The following is a 19,984-nucleotide window of genomic DNA, read 5'->3' as shown; positions in this document are numbered from 1 at the left end:
CAAAACTGAACTTTTCTTTTGGATAAAGATCAGTACTTCCACAGGAAATGTGTAAAAGGAAGAGGAAAGGAGCTTTACATCACTATTAAAAATGAGAGAGCAGAACCCGTTTTGGGTGCTGAGCACTGAGTGAGCCACATATTAAGTGCTATGTTACAAATACCTATTTCAAAATATGTGTTTCACTTGCATTACTAGTGTATTATATATGTTTATTTATTTAAAAATACCTTTTACATATGATTTTGGAAGTAAGTGCATGGAAAGAGAATAGAAGTTGAGAGAGAGAGATTGAACAAGGAAGAGATTGATTCACGATGACAGGAAAGACACTATCTCAAAATTCCCTGGATTTATTAAATATTTCTTGATTCATTTGTCAACTCACTGATCCATTAAATCAGTGACATATTTATTGATTTGTACCTTGTGCTGTTCCTTCAGTATTATGTTTCTAGTCTTTCTGGTTAAGAAGCTCTGATAAGTTTATAGGTGTACACATGTAATAGATAATTACAGAGGTATATTTATTCATGACTAATATCAGTGTGCAAGGAAATTATATATCCATTGTTAAACAAAAAAACCCACAACATACAAAATTAGTGGACAAAACTTGATTTTATTCCGATACTCTTGGCAGCAGAAAGGGAGAGAGCATAGACCAAGTCTGAATACCCAGGAGTACCCAACTCCGTAGGGCATTATAGACCATCTATGTTTGCTATATCCAGAGGAAAAGTAAACTTTCTCATTTTTCTCCTATCTTCATGATCAGAGGTGGTGACAACTTGGAGCAAATCATACCACCTCTCTACAGAAACTGAAAAATAGGAGCAATGTCTTCGTTGATGATTAAATTTCAAAGAAATAGTACCCAGGTCCCTGAGAAAGGCATTCCTGGGTTGTAAAACTGGCAAGAAACTTTCTAAAAAGGCTTACATTTCAAAAGGACAGAGAAAGGATTTGTAATCACAAGTCTGCAAAATAAATGCTCTAGGGAAAGGAAGGTCAGAGGCTTGGAGTCAGGAAGAAGTCAGTCAAACTGAGGGAGACGTCAAGGCTGCCTTGGTCACCATAGCGTACACCCACCTTTGATGCCAGAGCTCCAGGTGTTCTGTTTGATGCAACATGCAACGTGAGGCATGGTTTGAGTGTAACTCAGAATCTGCATTGACCAAATCAGCTGATTGCTTTGGAATATAGCAGCACCATCACTGACAAATGCATAGTCTCATGCAGACACAAGTAAAATGAGAAAGAAGCAGAAGGGAAGAGCATTTGCTGAGGTTTTCATGTTCTAGGCCCTGCACAGTGTGCTGAGCATGCATTAACAGCAACTGTGGTCTGTCTGTGATCTGTGTCTTTAACAGATTGGGAGAATGAGGTTCTGATGTGGTTTGTCTAATGTCTCAAAGCAGAATAGTTGGCAGAGCTGGTACTTGGGTTTCCTTTGTCTGGTTTCCAAAGACCATGATCAAAGCATTTAATGATTCTACCCTCTAAAAGCAGAGAGTTATCAACTGAAAAACGAACAATTTGGATGAGTAGAAATTGAAAGGATTTTGGGAGTGAGGATGAGAGAAGAGAGCTTTTATTCTCTAGCTCTTGTGAATGGTAGAGATAGCTGGTAATTCTGTTCTACCCTACATTAAATTCTTCGAGGAAATTACACCATCCCTGTTTCTACTGGATCTGATTAATCAGAGAGATAGACAGTTTTAAAAGAAAAATAAATGCATGGTATTATATTCTAGAAACCTTGGCAAAAGGATTTTACATTAATGGATTGTGTTCAATGAGATTTCTTTAATTTTTTTAATGCTTATTTATTTTTGAGAAAGACAGACAGAGTGCAAGAGGGGCAGAGAGAGGGGGAGACCCAGAATCCAAAGCAGGCTCCAGGCTCTGAGCTGTCAGCATAGAGCCTCATGCAGGGCTTGAACTCACGAGCCATGAGATCATGACCTGAGCCGAAGTCAGACGCTCAACTGACTGAGCCACCCAGGTGTCCCTGCTCAGTGAGGAGTCTAAACAATTGTCCACATGATGTGATCCTCTACAAGGAAGATAAGTCATTGAGGAGTCTTTGGGGAAATGGACATGAAGGCAAACTCTGCATGTTTCTGTAAATAGTATGGTTTCAATGCCCCAGGGATCTGTTTTTCAGGGCCTGCCTTCCTTTTATCATTCTTTCCTTCCTTCCTACCTGGCCAACAACGTATACAATCATGAATTCTCTGCTTTCTAACTTGCCATTACTGAATGTTGTGGCTTCACATGATCAAAACCCTGTGGAAGAAGCAGAAGGTTTCTGACTGAGGTCAGTCCAATATTATATAATCCTGGATTTTCAGGATATATCTGGATTATTTATTTATGTTGTTTATTTATTGTGTTTGTTTTTATCTAAGAGGTTGGTATTGTAGTTTGGTATTATCTAAGAGAGAGAGGGAGACAAAGAAAGAGAGAGAGATCAGAGATACATTTCTATCAGTACTCCTGACAAAAATCTTGACAATACCATAGAAAGAATAAATAAACTTCTGTTACACCAGAGTCTATTGTAAAATTTTTCTCCTTAAAAATAAATGTCTTAAAAATCCATTTACTGAAATAAAAAACCAGTAGAGAAAATCCTGCGAGTCAGAAGTATACAGACCCAATAAGCTGTCATGAAATCAGTGGAAATACCACTCAGGCCAAGAAGTAAAGGGTTTACAGCACCCCAGATGCCCCACTGTACTGGCTTCCAATCAGAACCCCTGCCTTTGGTATGCTAACAACCCCTGATCTCCTCTATCCACTGTGAGCTTCAATTCCTGTGAAAGCCAATCCAATTTTGGTGTCTTTCCTCCTGGTGTGTGAACTTTTGGGTTCTTAACCCAATATACTGGGGAAGTGCATTTGAGCTTGTTTTCATCCCCCATGGTCTGTCCAAAACCCCATTCAACTTCTCAGCTGCTTAGCTGCCTCTTCTGGAATGTACAGGTGCTCTAGAGGAAAAGTAGCCCCAGATATTGAGCTTTTCTCTCTAAGATTCCTTGTCACTAGCATCTTGATCCAGTCATTCCTCACTGTTTTATTATCACTCTAAATTCAAATTCTCTGTTTGTTTTCAATGTGCAGGTGGGTACATGCTACTTGTTTTATCATTACCAGCAGCAGAGCTCTGTTTCCCAGGCATTTGTACCACCCTCATAGCACCATCTGACATTGGAATAGGATGTGTCTGTGTGTGTGTACAAACACGCACATACACGTGTGCCAACGAGGATATAGGTTTAGAAAGGTTGAGCGATTTTCCCAACATGATACTCCTAGTAAATAAATGTCTTAGTCCATTGCTTTATACACAGGACGTTAATTTGCCTCTGAGAAGGCCATTCAAGGTTTGAAAATACACTGGTGCCTACTCATTCTCACCAGGCAATCCACGTCTTAACACAGTTCTTTGGCACTGTATAAATTAAGTGAAATCTGACCAGGATATGATCGTTCGTTACTAACTTCTGTCTCTGTAACATTGATTTAGTTTCAGCAAAGCCTTTTGATTACGGTTGATTTTCAAGCATCCTTTAGTTTAATTGGGGGTATGGCATCCTAGAGCTAATAGGGCATTTTTTCTTTTGATTCTTTTCCTCAGAAAAACTCAGATCAGCTTATTATTTAAAACTGTGTGCTCTTGAGCTGGAATGCGTGGATTCAGTCTTGACTCTGCTGCTTACCCTGTGATTTTGCATGAGCTACCATCACCTCTGTGAGGCTCAGTTTGCTTAGTAGCAAAAGAAGGCCAGTGAGAGTTGCTATCACATAGGAGCATTGTGAGGTTAAGTGTCTGGCCCTGAAAACATTGGCAGTGCACTTAGTACATAGTTAGTACTTAATACATATTTGCTATTGTCTTACTTTTCTAGTATCTCGAAGTCAGTGTTTATTTTATTATTTTGTTTTCTCGAGTATCTTGCTGTGGTATCTTACTGCATTTTCTGTTGTTTTGTAAGGCTTTGATCAAGGGTCAAGCCCTTTTTCTGAACCACGATGTACCGAAATCTATTCTTTATACTGGCTCTCATCAATTTAAAAACAATTTTTTTAATGTTTTATTTATTTCTAGGAGAGAGAGAGAGAGAGACAGCGTGAGCAGGGGAGGGTCAGAGAGAGAGGGAGTCACAGACTCTGAAACAGGCTCCAGGCTCTGAGCTGGCAGTCAGCACAGAGCCCGATGTGGGGCTCGAACCCACGAACCGCGAGATCATGACCTAAGCGAAAGTTGGACGCTTAACCGACTAAGCCACCCAGGCGCCCCGTCTCATCAATTTTAAAATATCAGAATCTAAGCAGGATTTCAAGTTGCTTTCATTGTACTCACATGGTGAGTTCTCTTGGAAAAATAAAGAATGCCCAGAAACTTGAAAGATTCCCATCTGACTCAACTATCCATCACACAAGGTGAGAGTGTCATGTAACCACTTCTTGTGAATAATTTTTTTAACAGTGTGTGATAATGCTCAATTATTAATAGTAAACTATGGCAAGAATTAATCATAGATCAGTGAAAGTTTTATGTTCATGTACATCTAGGCCAGATCAACTTGGCTGGGATTGTGGTGTGATTATGAAATCTTTCAGAAGTTAGCATTATCAAAATTACACGTATTCAATGCATGAAGTAAAAAACCTACCACCATTACCTTTTCTCTTCAAGTAGGCTCTTGGTCCGTTTAAGTACTTGGGCAAAAATTATAGGCCCTAACCCAATTCCCTTATATATCCAACCACAAAGAGTCAAGCCTTTGCCTGCATTATTTATTTTATCACAAAATATCCACTGTACATCAGGAGAAATGTCTGCTTTTGGAGAATTGTTCATGATTTGTCTGCTTTGTGATAGATGTTGCTGCAGCCAGTGCAGGAAGGCAGATGGTCTGTTTTTAAAGAGATTTGGAAAATAACTTAGCAGATTGTCTAAATATTATCAGTTAATTCAACATTTTCAAATCATCTCTAGTACCCTTGGCATCTATCAGCTTCCTCCCTTTAAAACGCATGTGCCTGTCTGAATTCTCAAATAACTACTGGTTGACTGACTGGTTGAGTACACAGATTTGGTCGATCTGGATTGCATCTTCCATCCCCGCAGTGTAAGTACCTAAGATGCTTTTATAGAAAAAGTTCTGCTTATACTTTGTTGACATGCTTAGCACGGCTGGACCAAAAGAGAAAATCTCTTTTTTTTGTTCTGGAAGTATATGAGTGGGCAAGGTTGGCCGGACATCCTCTTTGCTATACATGGAAACTCTGTCTTTGACATTCCCCAAGTAAACAACATGAAAAACAAAGATCGGAAAACTTAGGACCTTGTTTAGCCAACTCCTTCAACTGCATGTCCCCTCTTCTCCTCTTCCTAACAGTGCTCTGGGAAATTGGACACACTTTCCTGTGTCTTTCTCAAGTCCAATAGCAGTACTCATGTACTATCATCCACTTTACCTTCCTTACTGCTTCTCAGTGTCCACATACCCATTCTGTTATTAATAGCAAACTATAGGAGCTCCTTTTCTTAAGCCCTGATAAATAGTGGCAATGGCACAGCCTAGTGGATGAGGTTGAAGAATGCAGAGTCGGGGCGCCTGGGTGGCTCAGTCAGTTAAGTGTCTGACTTTGGCTCAGGTCATGATATCACGGTTCGTGGGTTTGAGCCCCGCGTTGGGCTCTGTGCTGACAGCTGGCTCAGAGCCTGGAGCCTGTTTCGGATTCTGTGTGTCCCTCTCTCTCTGACCCTCCCCTGCTCACACTGTCTCTCTCTTTCTCTCCCTCTCTCTCAGAAATAAATAAAAACACATTTAAAAAATTAAAAAAAAGAAAAAAAAAGAATGCAGAGTCAAGGGCTGGTTAAGATCTCACTCTATCCTTTACTAGCTCTGTGACCTTGAGGATATTAATTTCCTTCTCTTGGTTTATCTTCTAGAAAATAATGGGAAGTAATTGTAACCACAGTGTAGAGTTTATGTGAACATTAAATGAGATAATGCACATAAAACACTTAGCATAGTATATGGAAACAGTAAATTTTCAACAAAGGGCAAGTGTAATTAGAAGTCCCAGCCTGGTATATCAGAAGGAGATGATGCTTTCTCTATTTGAGCCCTAGTCACATTATTTCTTGCATTTTTCACATCTGTTAAATTAGAATGATTAAGCCCACAGCTTAGGACTGTCATGTGAAACATTTAGTCTGACACTCAGTCATAAAACTCATAGGGTTAGGAATTAAAAGGATATGACATTCATGGGGTGCCTGGGTGGCTTAGTCGGTTAAGCGTCTGACTTTCGCTTAGGTCATGATCTCGCGGTTCATGGGTTCGAGCCCCGCGTCGGGCTCTGTGCTGACTGCCAGCTCAGAGCCTGGAGCCTGTTTCAGAGTCTGTGTCTCCCTCTCTCTCTGACCCTCCCCTGCTCATGCTGTCTCTCTCTCTCTCCTAGAAATAAATAAAAAACATTAAAAAAATTTAAAAAAAAGGATATGACATTCTTAAGTACTTTTCTTGAACCATAACTTAATAAACGGAACTTCCATTATCCTTCCAAAAATATAATTAATTTTATCTTGTGGTAGCCCTGGAATTAAAGCTCCCCTAGTAAAGCTTTTCTTCCATGATCAATAGCTAAATTTGCAGATTGGACTAATTTTGGATTACAGGACCACCGTGAACTGCTTACTTAGGTCCCAGCCAGAGGAGTCTAACGGAGAATTCCACAGGGAACAGAGGCAGTTGATGAAACTTCTCCATGTGTTCTTCTCAACTGGGCTGGTTGTTTAGTTGATTCCAAAATCAATTTTCAATTAGTGGTGCTTTGGCATTTAATATTAGCTGTTAAAATTGTGAGGAACAGTAAAGAGAAAAGCATATGACTTAGTAATTGCTTTTGCCTGCACAATGGAAACTAAAAGTTGGAGACATTGTTGTAATATGATGCATTGCAAAAGGATGCAACGCTTTGGAAACAATCAAGGAACTGGTGTAGATTCACCTGCTGCTGGCATGGAAGTCAGCTATTGGACCGGATAGTTATCGATTCTTTCCTTGTGTTTATTATCTTCCATTCTTTAGCATTCGAATCCACAACATAGTCCCATGTTTTTACCCCAAAAGACTTTGACAAAAAGGAAGGGAAGGATTAAAAAAAGAAAAAATGGTAACAAAATTAAACAGATCTAGGTTTGTAAGCTTTCAAAATCTCCTTCCTACACTCTGGGCCTTTGTATCACAAAACACATGACCCAGCACATACCTCTAAAAGCAGACTAAGGAGCCACCTTGCTTTCAAAAACAGAGAGAGAGAGAGAGAGAGAGAGAGAGAGAGAGATCTTTGTTCATGTATTCACCCACCATGTTGTTTCCAATCTTAGAAATTCTGCAAACCTCCTCACAGTGTTGTGGTTTGTGCATTAGGTCTAAATATAACAGATGTCCTTCAAATCAGAGGGAGCACAGGGAATTTGAAGGAATTCCTTAGCAGCAGTAACTACAGCCCAGATCAGGAAGACAGTTCCTCATGGCATCTTTATTCATATGTATATTGGTTCAGTCCTGATTGGCCGATGGAAAGTAATAAAAACTTTACTAATATAAATATTTAGGATATTCATATATCATTTAATCCTAAAAATTCATACTAGTCAGGTTTTCCTGTATTTTATATGTATGTGTGTATATTGTATGTGTGTATACATATATATACACACACATATACACAGATATATGAAGTTCATAATATATAAGAATTTGATTTATATATAAAGTACTTGTTTTATATATCCCTTAATGGAGGAATTGTAGGAAATTGCTTCTTCTATTCTTTATTAAACTGCCTTTCTTGGGGCGCCTGGTGGCTTAGTCCGTTAAGCCTCCGACTTCAGCTCAGGTCATGATCTCACAGCTTGTGGGTTCAAGCCCCACATCGGGCTCTGTGCTGATAGCTCAGAACCTGGAACCTGCTTTGGATTCTCTCTCTCTCTCTCTCTCTCTCTGCCTTTCCCCGACTCACATTCTGTCTTTCTGTCTCTCAAAAATAAATAAACATTAAAAAAAAAACTGCCTTTCTTATTTTCTTTTCTGCCCATCCAAGCAGGGAAAATTGTGATAGGGTAAACAAAAACCATCTGACAAAATATTTGGGGCCATTAGGCACAAACTTAAGTAAATAAAGGCATGGTTGTCACTTTGGAAGGATAGATAATTCCTTATATGACATCACTAAGAAAGCCCGATACAGTGTCTGGCACTTAGTAGGTGCTAATTGCTGTTAATGAATGAATATGTGAATGGAGGAATGAAAGTGATCTTCAGAGAATGATTGGATCCAGGTGTCTGCCTCCTTACTCTGCACCATGAGCGTACTGACCATTTCATTCCCCACCTCCGGGGGAGAGAACACTGCTGTGCAAGTTCCGTATCAGGTTTCATGGGCTAGTTGGCTGTCAGTTTGATGTACATTCTAACTGTAAGCAGAGCCGCATGAGCATTTCAAATAAGGTCACATCAAGCAAGTTCGCACTCATGAACATCACAAAGAGAAATGTGTTTCATGGCTATGGTCTACAAGTGGTTTTATCCTCCTGCAGACTATGCTGACCACTGAGCCCACACCAGCCAGCACATGGAATATGTAACAGCCAGTGTGTATTTTGTCTTGTTGAAGTTTAATGCCAATGCATTCCTTCAAGTGTTCAGCGTATCGTGGTCTTGAGAACCAAACAAGATTAAATATGCATATTTATTTATTTTGCCTGACAAGTTCATCGTCATATTTTTAAAATTTAATTTCCCATCACAAAACTAACACCATATCAACAAAAAGTTATTGAGTTAAATAAGAGAAAATCAGTGCAATGGAAATATCAATCAGTGATTTTGCCTGGGGTAATGCCATCGTATGCCATTCTAAAATTTGTTTAGCGAGCGTATTTAGGAATGTGTAATCTAAACTACTAATGCAATGGCTGATGGAGAAGAGTCTCAGGAGATATACTGAACTGCAAAGTAAAATCACTCTCATTTTACCACCATATACAAATGGCTTTAAAGTCACAGGACTCACTCTCTGTAGGGCACAAGAGGAAAACAGGCTCACAAATTTATACACACGTATTTAGTACATAGCTCGACCACTGGAACCTGTGTCATTGCTGCCAACAAAACATGGTTTTATATAAACTGAAGCTATCTGGAAGATGCCATCATCGTAAGACCAACCATAATAAAACATAATGGGAAGCCTGACGTTTTCCACATTCTCATTTTCGTCTTCACAAAATTATGCAAATTAAGAATCTGTCTGCTTATGTGTTTTCGAATGAGGAAACCGAGGCACGGAGAGTTCCATTAGCTCGCCTGCTAATGGTTCCCCAGCATGGCCAGCAGTCATGGATTTTCATGGATTTTTCTTTAAAACGGTTCTTCTTTCCTACGCCTTACAAACCTTGACAGTGGGAAGCAGCCCTGTAGTTCCCTTTAGGGACACATAGAATGATTACTCATACCATTTGGATTCCAGTTGTAAGAGTGTTGCGCTGCATCTTTGGATGGGAACCTGGAGACCTAACAGCAGAATTTCCAAAATAAGCCTTTCTGCCCATAGCGATCTGTGTTCGGCGCTCTCATTGCGTTTACTGAGCGAAAGCATTTCTCTGTATATTTGCTGACGGCTCTTTCTAAGTAAAGACACTTAACAAGGAAGTAATGGCCCCACGGGTGAAAATCATAAAATGGAAAACCCCAAGGCATGTATATTTTATTACATTAAATTAAAGACACACCATCTACTACATCCCACCCAATAAACAAAGGAGAAGCAAGCAAGAATGCTAAGGGAATATTTTTATTAAGAGAATAGCTTTTATTGGTTCTGTAATATTCATTAAATTACTACATGTTTATTGTAGAAATTTGTATAATAAAAAAACAAAATTGCACAAAACTCACCAAAAACACTAGCTAAAAATAAGCATTTAAAATATTTTTCTAATTTCTTCAAATAATTTTTTAAAACCCTGAGAATAGACTCTATGTTTTGAAGTTTGTGTTTTAATTAATAATATATATTTAGAACTTTTTTCTTTTATTACATGTTCTTATAAAGAATTCTAACATTTGCCTATTAATGTGTTATATGTATAATGTTAACAATTCCTTATTATTACTCATTTTGATGACTAATATTTCATGAAATTATGTTTTGATAAGCAATTTTCTATATAAATGTTAGAAAAGAAATTCTTTGTCAAAAAGGACTAAGTACTTTTTTAAATTAAAATTAAAAAAAATATTTTCTTATTTATTTTTGACACACAGAGAGACAGAGAGACAGAGCGTGAGTGGGGCAGGGGCAGAGAGAGAGGGAGACACAGAAACTGAAGCAGGCTCCAGGCTCTGAGCTGTCAGCACAGAGCCCCATGTGGGGCTCAAACTCATGAACGGTGAGATCATGACCTGAACCGAAGTCAGATGCTTAACCGACTGAGCCATTCAGGTGTCTTAGAATTAAGTACTTTTTCAATGAGTTGTGACACATGTTATCAGATACATAAAGCCCTTCTAGACCCATTAAAACAATGTGTGATGCATGTCCAGGTGTGTTAACCCACGGCTTTTCCAGTATTAGATATTTGCATTAAAACTAGTTTTGTGAAGGTGACTGCTGAAATTCTANTGGAGAAATGTGTGTGTGTGTGTATATATATATATATATATCCAGATTTTTTTTCACTGTATTTGATTTTTTATGCACTAATACATGGACACCTTACATGTGGTATGATAAAAAGAAATTCTTTCAAAAGCCTTAAAATATGGTCTCCTTGACATATATGTACACACATGAATATACATAGATTCAGGGAAGTGGAAAAATACTACAATATGCTAGTATTCATGTTATTAAGCCTAAAGTTGTCCACAGCATTCCCTAATTATCCTTTTTTTGCATTACCTAATTATCCTAATTACCCTTTTACTATCTGTAAAATCTGTAGTGATGTCACTTCTCTTATACGTGTAATCGATAGCTTGTGTTTTCTGTCTCTTTTGTTTATGCCTGCTCAGCCTGGCTTTGGAGTTTATCAGTTTTATTGTTCTTGTCAGAGTTAGCTTTGGTTTTAAAAGTGAGCACTAAGAAAAGTACTAATGGACTAACGTATATGTTTATAATGCTTCAAAAAGGGTCAATTGCACCATATACAAAATAGTAACAGTTCTACAAAAACTACTCAGGCTTGTGTTTAGAAGGAATAATTGATCAGCACTGCCAAGATTGTTAAATAGTAGTATATATGATGCTTTTGCTTTGTTTTTGTTTTTTGTTTGTTTGTTTTTTTAAAAGCAATTCTGCATTAAGGGGAGACATGGGAGAAGAGTTTAGGATAAGAATATTTAAAGAGTTCAGGATAAGGACACTTGAGCTATAAAGCTACTTTTTATTTACCATTACGTAGATCAGTCAGGTGTTGTAATAATTCCAAAAGACATTCACAGAAAGCTATCTCTGCTCTTTGAATAAAAAATTATCAAATCAGTATTACCTCTAAAAATATCAAAGAAATTCTATAGAAAAGTTTAGATTATGTTTCCCTTGAAAAGGGAACATCAACAGATTGTAAAAGTGTAAATTAGGACAATTCCTTTGAAATAAACATTTTGGCAATATGCAATTCAAACCAGTACTAATACTTTGATCTGGCAATTCTCAGTCTGGGAATCTTTCCTGAGGAAATAAACTGAAATGAAGAAAAATCTTTATACCAAAAAATATGTTTATTGTAGTAACATTGTTTTCTTAATTGTGAAAATTCAAAGACAACTCTCTGCCCCAAGATATGACTATAGGTAAATTAATTGGTCCATCCAGTCATTTGAGTATAATATAATCATTGAAATGGTTCTAAGGACCATATAATAACTTTGAAAAAGCTTGTAAAATAATGTTAAGTAAGTTAAGTTAGATTGTGCACAGTCAATTATAATTCTTAGTAAGTACATGCAGATAAGGAGGACCCATCAAGTCAATATATTAATGGTATCCATTTTGAAGGAGGACAAAATGGCAGAAAACAAAACAATAACTATGGAACAGACACTGATATCAAAATTAGTTAGCATGTCTTCTCTGTGACTCATTATATCATATATAACTTAAGTAAGGTACATGATATGTCTTTTCCTTAGTTTCCTCAATTTTTTAAAATGAGGGATAATATCACTGTTACATTATAAGAGTCATTGTTTTACTAAGTTATTTTATTAAATTCATTAACACATGAAATATTTAGAACAGAGTCTAAACCAAAATAAATACTGTGCAAATGCTACTATAACTTGGATGATGGATGATATATATTTCTGTATTATATTTTCTATATTTTTAATTAGTAATATTTTTATAATAAATCACAGAAAATAACTAGAAGAAACTCTCTTACTTAATGTTCCTGCATTTTATTTTGTATTTTCAAATCAGTGGGTCTGAGGGAAAGGCTAGAGAATTTTATTTTCCACATTTAGCTCCAACGGCAAGAGGATTTACAAATTTATACTCAAGTTGACAGAACTGCCGTATGCATCCGTTCCTACCCATGTGCCACTCTGACTTTCTCCACCAGCACAGTCAGGCAAAACATAATCAAACTTTTCATAGATTGGCTTATGTCGATTATTGATTTTCCTGGTTTATAAACATCAAAACAATATTGAAAACAGCCAGAAAACCAAATTGAGATTGCTTGGGTTCAGTATTTTTGACACCACAATTTGTGATATATTTAATAACTCTAAGAGCAACTTTTCTTATGGAGTAAAATGCACCCTCATCCAAAAATGTCTCCTACCCACAAATCCTAAAACAAAATGCGTATTTTTAGTGGACAGGGCAGAATTTTATGCAATTTCAAAGCACTCATACATAGCTAGCTTATATGTGGTAGATAAAAGAAATTCTTTCAAAGGCCCTAAAATATGGTGCCCATTTAATTGGAATGAACTTTTTACTGATTTATCAGTCCCTTCCACTTAATGTTTCTGGTGTTGCCATTACTTAATATTTTTTCCTGACAACCGTAGACCATATTCACATAAAAATCCACAACTTTTAAGGAAGATATTTCAAAGAACCGTTTTAATTTCAAGTAGGAAAAGAAGCAACATAAACTAAGTTTAAAAAGGAATTTATCAGCTTAGGTAGTTTAAAACTACAGAATTAGTTTTGATTTCAGCTACAACTGAATCCAGCATCTCAAATAATCCATCAGTTACCAAATAATTTTTTCTTTTGACAGTTTTTGCTGTACATGTCTTAAGTTTTTATGACATTCATAGGCAGGCTACCTTCACTAGGTCACAAGCTACCTTTTAACAGCTCCATGCTGATAACTCTATTTACCTCAAGTCCAGAGAACAAAAGCTTATTTTTCTAAATTTTTAAAACTTGACCTTACTGGCTATGATTGGCCTTACTTGGACCATATGCCTGTTGCCAAGGAATCACTATGGACAAGATTACAGGGAATATACTGAATTGAACAAAACTGGGACAATGTCCAGCCCTGGAATTGGAAGATGTCAAACCCATGCAAACTATAAAGACTGAGTAGATAAAGCGGTGCTTCTCCATGTAAATTGGGGTGCTATTACAAAGAAACAGTAAAGGGGCACGTTGAAATATTAAAAGTGCACTATAGTAAGATACTAATTTATATGTTCCTACTGTGTGTGTGTTTGTGTACGTGTGTATATGCGTGGATAAAAAAGATAAATATCTATTTAGATAGATGGATAGGTAGATAGATGATATATATATTTGTATATACATTGATAGGACTTGTTGGTATGTTATGATACAACTTAGTCTTTTTTTTCCTACCACTGACTTCAAACATGCACTGTTGAGTCTTTTCTCCTGTCTCTCAACATTTTGGGGCAATCTCATAGCTCTTTAGTCCCTTTTGAGTGTGAGAATAGTCTCATTTTTTAGGTTTTAAAATCCAGTCTCAATAAATAAAACAAGTATTTAAATAAGTAAATAAAAATAACATACAAGTTAAAAAATAAATTTATTAAAATAAATCAAATCAAATCTAGTCTACATTACATTGAATCACCATTTCCATTTTTAACCCAATTCAGTGATCTCTACATCCCCTTGGCTCAGGCCTGATTGTTGGCCTGGGTGTTTGCAGACAGAAAGTGAGTGGAGATTTGTTCTTCGCTCTTACTCCACTTCTCTCTACATCCTGTTTCAGGTAACAGCAGAGTTGGAAAGATGAAGAGAGGGCAATGGAAACAAGAGTATCAGAAATACTTTCCAGTTGGCATTCACCGCTTTGCTCTCATTCCTTCTGTTAACCTCACGGTTGACTCTTCCAGAGGGTCTTGGAGTCTTCTTTAGTGACCTCATTCCCATTCATACTTCATGCTCTTCCAGGACGTGACACCCTTTGTTCTTACACACTGGGAACATTCTCCTGCTTCTCTCTGCTGGAGTTTCCTCCCCGTGTCAAGCAGTCCTTTTGCAGGGATCACTTTTAAGAGATCTCACACAGTTATTTTTTCAGTGTCTCCTGGCCCTATGGAAAACATTGTACCCCCTGCCTTGCCCAAAGCTCTTGGCAGCTTGCTCCTACAGCCTTCCCCTCTCCGTGTCTACTCCAGCCAGCCTCCAGCTTCTCTAGGTGAGCAGCAGCCATCTCATGTACCTCTCTGTCCCATAATGTCTCCAAATCTGGGAGACATAGGCTACTTTGTCCCAAGATCTCCCTCACCAAGCTGTGCTTTACCCTTCATTGTCAGGAGAGCTCACAAAGGTCCAATTGTGGAATAAGATGATGGTTTCTCTTTCTTGCAACTGGTCCCATCTCGAATGGATGTTCCTTTGGGAGCCTAGTCACTTGGCTGGGGGTGGTCGTGGGGAGTACCTGTATCCCCATGAGTCAGGGAAAGGAAAATTACACAGACTCTCACCTCCTATACATTCTCTTGCTTGAATGAATTCCTCTTAAAATATATCATTTTATTCTTTTACAGTTGGGATAATCATATGGCCAGTAATTGAGGGCTGCTCTTATTCTCTTCCAGTAAATCTCTCTTGGATGTGTCCAGCACATTTATTTGGAAATGGGAGGGGTGTATTTAATTTTCTTTGTTTTCAGCCTGGGCGCTTCAGAGGAAATTCTGAAATAATAGGAAAAGAACCTATTTTTGCCTCTAGATAGTTATATGATACCTTTCACATTTGTTAACATGAGAAAAATACAAAAGATTTTTTTTTGGTATGGACTCTTCACTCATGGTAACACTTTGAGGCAGGCACCATTCATCCTTCCTTTAGGCGAGAAAATGAACCGCAGAGAGGAAAACCTGCTTTCTCGTGCTCTCTCACTGGGACCAGGGACACAGCCTTGGGTTTTCCCATTTCCAACCTGTGTTTTTCACCATTCAAACACTTTTAATATCTTTTATATACAGACTTGACAGTAGAGTATGAATAATGTAGAATCCATATTTGCATCTGTTTTAACAACCTGTACTTTAAATGATTTTCTGTCTGCGTGTGTGTGTGTGTGTGTGTGTGTTTATGCAGTTAATTTGCTATTAATTAATTTGTTTGGAAAACTTTTAGTCCTAGTATACTTAACATAATGGAGGTTCTGTAGGAAATCACTCACTTATTTTATAACCAAAATTTAAATATTCCTAATGGCTCTTAGATTTTTTAAATCAGAATTTATTCATGAATAATGTTGGTAAATGAAGAACCCTATGGCAAAAAGAGACATGCCTTGTTCATCTTGAGTCCGGTTAGAGCCAAGGCAGAACACTATTGCCTATATCAAATGGGTTGTGTTTTTCTATTTGAGAGAAAGAGCAGCTGGAAACTACCCTGCCCAACATACTACAGAGCAGAACCCCATTTTAACCCTCCCCTCGGAAGCCTGTACACAGTGCCCCTAAGTCAGCAGAGGGCAGGCCGACTAGGCAAGTCAGCGCTCTGGAAGGCTTCAGTGTCAGAGTGCCAGGGGTTGACAAGACATCCCGGGGGACACCCTTTGTTTGAAAGGGTAGTGGCAGCAGTGCTGTCACAGCAAGGACCTGTCAGTCATGGGCATCGTCACACACCACAGCTTGCATTCCCATCCACTTGCATCCCAATCCACAGGTATTGCTATATATCCACACCATCCATATTTCTTTGCACTATACCTGTTAATAGAGCAGTTGCCAAACACAAGTGAGAGATTCTAAAATTCTTCTTTTCTCTAAAGCACTCATTAAGTACAAGCTAAAAAAATCCATTCCTGACTGCTTTTTGCCACCGACTTTATAGTGGGGTTGCACTACAATTCTTATTATTCTGTGTCTCTGGCTGACTCTTTGTCCCAGCAATCTTTGTAACTGTCCTATAGGTAGGTCATTGTCTTCTCTGCTGGAAGGTGATATGGTTCTATGGGAAACACTAGAAAATGTTGGATGTTAACTGTGTCTTCTGAGCAATGGACACACATAAATAATACTTTGAGTATATTGATAATAATTAGAATAAGAGGAAACTCAATGTAAGGAGGGGAGGAAGCAGAGGAGGAGTGGCCGCATGTGTATAGTGCAGACTGTGGATAAAGAAAGGAAATAAAAGCATTATGTGACAAGTCTTACAACTATGTTCCTAAGTCGGTGATAGAGAAAAAGCTGAACTGAGTGAGTGTGGGAGGAAGCAGAAGGAAATAAGAGATAGTTTGAGATTGCTGAGTCCTGGCAGAGTAACATGCCACATGATTTAGAAGTTACCACCGCTAAACTGGTACCCATGTATGGCAAAACATACTGGGATGGGAGTCTGAAAAATACCACTGGAGTGCATATAGGATTTTGTCTTGAACCATAGTGCTGAGCCAGTAAAATATCTTCAAATCTTTGTAAAATAACGCATAAAACTCCAGGATAGTCAATGTATTTGTGACTATGGTGGTGACTTGGTAGTGAAATTCAATATCCATGGCAGTGACCTCAAAGCCTTTTGAAGATATACTATTTTAAGTGATGACATATTATTAAGTTGTTTTGAGCAGGTATCTACAACATATATGCATATTTATAAATTACACATATATGCTATTAAACTTCTATATTAAAATATTATAAAATACACCAGTTACACATGGTACAGAATGAAATATATGTGCATACATGAGTATATTTTTCTAATTTAATTTATATCATCCCTCTCTCTCCGTTTTGAAGACCACTAGAAATTCCCCTTCAATCGAAATCACTTTCAAATCCATTATTTTTGATGTTCACAGGGGTAAGCAAGGCCATTAACACGATTTCTCTTTTACATACAAGATAGAAGAGATGTGGGCAGTTTAAAAATAGTCACTTCCAGTTTCCACAAATAGATTTAGCTTGCCCATTCCAACTAGGACGAGGAATTTATAAAATTCCACAATAGTAGTCCGCATGCCAAATCTGGAATTTCTGTAGGATATCTCACCTCTGCTTATTCGTTTGCATTTCTTTTGTTTCTGTAAGAACAGCTCCCTCCATGATTAGCCCTGCGGATTGAAGACACTTGCAAATTATCCTTACTATTCAAGCTGACTTCAGTGCTCTGTCCCCTGCTTTCCCACACTGTATTAAAAGGCCACTGGCTTTTAGCCTTTGTGAAAATGAGTAAGTAAATTGGACACCTCTTCTATTCCCTATTATGCAGAAAGGGACACTCACAAAATAGGCTTGCCCAGGATTTCAATTTCACATATTAGTGCAACNCTATTTGGGGATGCGTTGAAGTTGTGTGTAGCTTTGTATTACAGAGTTTTTCATACTTTGCCCCAAATGAGTAGTGTCTCTGATCATGGCCCCTCAAGGCTGGTCAATCTGTTTTTGCTTTTCCCAAAGCTTTCCTTTATCCGTACCCTGTTTTTTTTCCTCTGACACTAAATTTCAGTATAAACATCAAGCAACTCTTTTCCCTTCTTGCTTTATTATCATTACAGTTTGGGGTACTGTAGAGCAAATTGTTAGGTACTCAGCCACATTTTAATTTTATTTTACTGTGAGATGCTTAGTTACATTTTTAGAAAGTTTTGGTCCTGGTATGACTAACCGACCTTTAATAAATGATGCCACCACTTATTGAATTTTTACATGCTGGAAATTACAATGGATTATTTTTTGTTGTTTTTCACTAAGTCTTAACAACAGTAGTATGGTATGGGATTTACATTAAGACGTACATTTTATTTTTTCTATTATTTTTTTTAGAGAGGTATAGAGTGCGCGCTTGTATGTGTGCACGTGCGCACACACACACACCCTTGAGTACACAGGGGAGGAGCAAAGGGAGAGGGAGAGAGAAAGTCTTAGCAGACTCCATGCCCATTGAGGAGCCTGATGCGAGGCTCAGTCCCACAACTGTGTGATCATGGCCTGAACTAAAATCAGGAGTTGGATGCTTGACCAACTAAGTCATCCAGGTGCACCAAGATCTACACTTTAAAACTGTGGACACTAAACCTTATAGAATTGTCTTACTTGCCTAATGTCACAGTAACGTAGCAGAGAGAGGTAGAGGCTTCAGTTTGATATTCAAACCCAGATCAAGCTGACTTAGTTGCTCATTATTTTCATCCTTTGCTATACTGCCTCTAGACAAACTGTTTTACTAATTTTTTCTTTTATTCTACTCTGCTCTATATTGCTGGATATAGTTCAAGTATAATCCTATTGAAATTATCCCAGAAATATTACATAAGAGCCAATCAGTATAACCTAGATTTAGATGTATATTTAGATATTAGTATTGTGTGGCATTATGGTACTCAACTGGTATCTTAGTACTAGGAAATATCCCAGAAAAATGTGTCACCTTCTTAATTTAGCTTGCTACTATATAATATTTTTTCTAGGTAATCTAATGAGTCCAAAAGTAGAAATGACTGTGTTCATTGACTGAGAAGTGTTCACTGATTAGTAGAGAGAGAATATCCATAGAGTTATTTTATTTTATTTTTTAATGTTTTAATGTTTTTTTAAAAAAATGTATTTCTGAGAGAGAGAGAGAGAGAGAGAGATGGGGGGGAGGTCAGAGAGAGAGGGAGATATAGAATCTGAAGACAGGCTCCAGGCTCTCAGCTATCTGTCAGCACAGAGCCTGACTCAGGGCTCAAACCCATTAACCGTGAGATCATGACCTGAGCCGAAGTTGGATGCTTAACTGACTGAGCCACCCAGGCGCCCCTCCATAGAATTATTTTAAAAGTCATCAAATGAAAGTGCCTTCTTAATTGGCATACTGTTGAATATTTGTCAGAGGTAGTGAAAAATGAATCGATACATTTACTGAGAATTCAAAAGTTGTAAAGAATATAGTCTTTGTGTAATTGTATAATTGACAAATGACATTGTATATGTTTGAAGTATATGGCATGATGACTTGGTACACACAGACATTGTAAACTTATTATCACAATTAAGTTAACATAGCCATCACTTCACATAGTCACTGTTTTGTGTATATTTGTGTAGTGAGAATGCTTTTAAGTTTTGTTTTTAAAACATCAACGTTAAAAGGCATTTCTGAATTTAGTTCCAAGGCAGTGTGCTATGTTCAGTGTATGATTGATGACATTTTCTCTAGCTTACCGTCTTGTTTCATCTTCAATACTGCAGTTATCAGTCTGGCAGGTGATTCTCCACGTGGTGCATTTGACATATATCGTTTCCCCAGTACTATCCTCACTTGCCTATGGGCAATGGAAGACTTGTCTCCGTCTTTGTATTCATAGTGACTGGCACAGAGCTTTGCATGAAGTAGGCAGTTATCAAATGTCCATTGAATTGCTAAAATGAATTCCAGTAATATTTTTGGAAGGTTGAATGCATAGAGTTTTCAGAGCATGCTGCCAATAACTACATATGTGATCACAGAGAAA

The sequence above is a fragment of the Crocuta crocuta genome, unplaced genomic scaffold (genome assembly GCF_008692635.1).
Source record: "Crocuta crocuta isolate KB4526 unplaced genomic scaffold, BGI_CrCroc_1.0 scaffold352, whole genome shotgun sequence".
Lineage (NCBI taxonomy): Eukaryota > Metazoa > Chordata > Mammalia > Carnivora > Hyaenidae > Crocuta > Crocuta crocuta.
This window is presented reverse-complemented; position numbering follows the sequence as displayed.